The following is a 5,036-nucleotide window of genomic DNA, read 5'->3' as shown; positions in this document are numbered from 1 at the left end:
AATATATATATATATATATATATACAGGTATTAGAAATTTTTATCTTTAAATTTTCTTGAGAAGGAAAATGAACACAATCACTAAAATAATCGATATACATATATATAAAATGCAGAATCTATTCGCGAAAAATCTCGAGCTTGATTAATTCTGACAGCGCTGACAATGCGTGATATTTATGTATACTGCACGTCCCTTCTGAATTTATCCCTAACGCTCATATTGTTGCGGGATCGCAATTGCGACACAGATTTACGCCGTGGGAATCGGCAATGGTTGATGGTGATGGGTCTCTCGCAGCCGGCGCAATTCCATCGGTCGGATGCGATCGCCGCGACGGCGTGAGCAGGCGTGAGTCACACATGTTAAGTGTTGCTACACTTTCTATGATACAGCGTGGAAAGAGAGTCGAGGAGTATGTATACGTGCGCGCGAGTCAGATTGCGAAACATACCGGCGGGTTTATTATTATTGGGGAAGGTATGGCGTTTGCACGCGCGCAAGAATGAGAGATAGAGAGCGATCAGTCTGGAAAGTGACGCGTGAAATTGCATTGACGATAAGTCTCTCGCGGAGCGAGAGATACCGACGACGCAACGGAAGTGACTAATGCGATTTTTAGCCCGCTGCGTCCGTGACTCCTCTTCTTGTAAGCGCAATGTTAATTACTTTATCTTAACTATCGAAAAATCTAACGGCTTTCCTTGCTTCCTTGCTGGGAGAAGCTTAGTGGAAAATTATCGATGCCTCGATTCTTTAATTAAGGAGAAATCGGATTCATCGAGAAGTATCGAGTATTAAAATTACTATAAACAGATATGTATGTATATAGAGTAATTAATATGTATGTATAAGATAACTGAAGAAAAATATATACGTAGAGGATATTCTTGAATCTGTTCATAATAGTATATCTAATAGTATGTTTAATTATATGTGTTAAATGCGAATAAACACACAAATTGTGAGAACGTATTGATAGAGCCTTTGCTCGCCTCAGAAGGACACACTAATATAAGGACAAAAACATTTTCTTTATATCTATATTTATCACAAACATAAAACAATTTTAGATTAAAAAATATTATTATAAAACAAAAAATAGTTGAAAAACCGATATTAATTTTAAACAGGTAAAATTAAAGATACAATATTTAATTCTAATTAATTCAGTAAAATGACTTAAAGGCATATACTAATAGAGATAATTATTTTATATCTCGTTAAAATGTAAAAGCAGTATACAATTTTTAATGTTTATTATGTCAATACATATTTTCAGAAATGAACAGCTGCTATTGTACATACGTTGATTCCACAACAATTCTTATAGATCTATTCAACAAAATTGAAAGGAACTCGTCTGACGTTACGTAACGTTATCGATAATTATACAATTTATCCTTCTCATACCGATGTAAAAGTGATTGCGCATATCTAAAAAATACACAAGGATTGTTGCTGCTATAATACGATGCAAGGCATCGATCGTATCGAAGTGCAGCGGTGACGTTTCCTGGCACCCTTTCATACTTGAAAAATTTCAAGATGATCGTATCTTCTCCTTGTTTTCCTTTCTTACATGATCTTCCGTACGGTACCGAAGTATATCGAGAGATTGTATCGGATCACGTGGGATTGCGTCGATTTAGCAGTTCGAGCAATAAATTAAACGTTGTACGATGTTGCACAACGTAAGAATGAATGTCCATATATTTTAGTCAAGTTAAGTGAGCAATAATTATCTGACCTAAGAACCATTACGTATATATGTATTTTTCGGTAAAATGATTTGTGACCTTCGTTAAGTTAATTATAGTGTTCTGTTTTATTTTTAATTTTCTAAATATCATCTCAAAAAAAAAAAATAGAGCCAATATATGTATAAAAAATAATCTAAACTGATTAATTCTATATTTCTAAAGTAAGTTCAATTCTGTAAGAAAAGAATATTTAATTTCGCTGTCTTGATTCTCTCTCTCTCAAAACAAAAATTAATTTTAAATTATCCAACGTCTATTGACGCAATCTAGACGCGTCCAGCTCTTGATGGAAAACAAAAATTACGAGCGTTGATAAAAATAGTCATTAATCGCAATTACGCGGTGCATGGAGGATTCGAGTATTCCTTCCTTTTCTTTAACTCGGTGAAAGTATACTGGATACGCTCGAGCTCCGTTAATTTATTTAAATTGCCATGGTCTCTCTCTCTCTCTCTCTCTCATGCTTCCCAGCGATTCGACTCGCCATTGTCGGTGAATTGTCGTTACTTATCAGCACATAATTTCATTTCACAGATTTTTGTGGTATTAATGTCGGAATTAATAAGAGAGAAAGACATATTGAAATCCTACTCTTTTCGTTGCAATTAAAGAATATAAAATTTCAATCGGAGATCGACATCTTTAAATTGACAAACAAGACGATGTAAAAGAGTCTCACGATAAAACTCGACGAAAATGCAAATTGTAATCCGCGAATACAATTTTACGTAATGTGCTATCTTGTTTATCGCATGTTTTGAGGCATGTCTATCTTTGTACGTGTCTATCTTATGCAAAACAATTTTTGCAACATATTACACTAACTACACGTTCACCATGATATATGTATATGTATACGTATACATAACACGCGCGGTATGTCTTGCAACTCAAATTATCCAATTATCTGTGATTGAAACTGTATTTTTAAGATAATTGAAGAGATCGATTTTCAATATTATTATATGCAACCTGCAATTACACATCCGAGTAAAATTAATATATAAAGATAAGACATAAATGCTTATCTTGATTTTTTAAAAGTAAAAAAAGGCAATTCTAAACATTTGAAAAGAACGATCGTTAAAATACGACACGATAAAAATAGAAGATTTTAATATTAATATATCTGATGTTTTAAGTTACAAAACAATTTTTGCTACATAAGTTTATGAAAAAAAATCTTCGAAACTAAAGTTTCATCGTGGCGAACAAAAAAATTGAACTACGAATAAACAGATTAATTTCAAAGTTAAAAAAGGCGAAACTACGAAGGAAAAAAAGCATGAGTAGTAAATTCTTCCTTCTTTTTCGAGGAACGCCGATTTATCATAATCACTGATTTGTATCATACATTTATGCACATGATTATGTAGACCATTCCAGAGTCCCATTAATAATTTACATATCCTTGCTTTTTGTCGCAAAGGAGAAAACCCGTCAACCTGTTCTTTGCTGTAAAAATACTATAAAGTAAATGCGCCCGTATCGTGTCAATTATACACGATTAATCTTTGTCAGTCCGGTATAAAACCAACACAAAGTGCAAGATTCGTATCATTTTCTACTTGTTTTGGTCATTAAACCACTCTGTTTAAAATGCATGAAATGCATAATTAACATTGACAGAATTAATAAAATTGCCAGACTGCATTTTCGTAATAACAAAAGGTTAAAAATAAAACCATCATAGTATCACAGAGTATGTGTGTGCGTGTTTACTGATTTCGCATTTATAAAACCAAAATTGTGAGATAAACTCTTCTGATATACAATTAAATATATAAAATTATTTTCATCGCAGTATATGTTTTGTTACGGAGGATTCAGTTCAATTATTTTTTGCACTTATTTTATCATACAAATTAAAAGTTTATCCTTAATTTGATTGATCATTATGTACATATACACATAAGGAGCAGACTTTCAAAACGCGTTTTGTGCAAAATTTATAATTTTCAAAAAACAAGTATGGAAACTACAAAAAAACTACGCCACGCTTTTACAGAAAACAACAATTTATCAATCAATAAAATATGAAATGTTTAATAAAATTTCTAAACCGTTGCTAAGAATGTTAAACAAATATATTCTCTCTCTCTCTCTCTCTTATAGTATCAAGATTTTTTCAGTACATAAATTGATGGTGTGAAAATGCTTTCAAAACACATTGTACAGTAGCTTAAAATATATAAGTTTCTCAACATTGAACACTAGACTATTTTTAACTAAAAAAATTAAATTTTGGATAAATTAAATTTGGATAAAATATATTTTGGTAATCTGCTCATTGTATGTTTAAAGTGAAATACAAATTTTTTTATTAATTTTTTAAATATATGTAGAAAGAAGAATATACGCAGAGACATCTAGTGCTTATATATAATTATATAATGTAGATAAGTAATGTTGATAATACAGTAAGCATCATTAATTGCTTGTAAGTTACGACTATCGGTAACTGATAATAATACTTTTGTCAATTTCACACCAATTTTACAACAATTTAACAATTACTTGGATTAAAAAATTTTAAAAAGTACATGAAAAATATTAGAAAAAAATGTAACAATAAAAAGTAAGAGAGACGTGTCGATTTCAAAAATTGTATTCATTATAAAGTTTTTTGTTATCTACAAATTTAAAGTAAAATATATTATGCCTATACAACAAACATACCCATTATATGAATATTCAAATATGATATATGCTCTCACAATTGGTGCAGTTTGCATATCAAAACATTCACAAGTGCGTTGCTCAATTCTGAATATTTGAAAAGAAAGATTATAATAAATATTTAAAAACAAATATATGGCAAAATTTTTTTAATATCTTCTATATTATAAAGTTATGTAACATACGTACTTTCGTGATATAATGTTCTATACATCTATTAAAAAATTAATCACAAAAATAAGCAATTGAAAGAAATGTATTTTCCCTTAGTATTAATAAATTTAATGTTAAAATAATTTTGTATCAAATATCTATCCATTTGTATTTTAATTTACTATTTATTAAATAATAATTCTATAAAAGCAAATTTATTAAATAATAGATAAGAGAAAATAGCAAATTTCTTTTAATCGCAATTGTAGTAATTATTGAATTTTTTGTATCTAATATATATAGGGACTATCATCATATACAATAATTGATAAATTTAACATTAATTAAAATATTCGTGTATATTGAAGTACTGATATCCAATTTTATCATGTAGGAATGTTATCGTTCCATGACAGTCATGTAAATTGAAGAACACTAAA

This window comes from Cyphomyrmex costatus, unplaced genomic scaffold, assembly GCF_001594065.2.
Source record: "Cyphomyrmex costatus isolate MS0001 unplaced genomic scaffold, Ccosl1.0 scaffold51, whole genome shotgun sequence".
Taxonomy (NCBI): Eukaryota; Metazoa; Arthropoda; class Insecta; order Hymenoptera; family Formicidae; genus Cyphomyrmex; species Cyphomyrmex costatus.
This window is presented reverse-complemented; position numbering follows the sequence as displayed.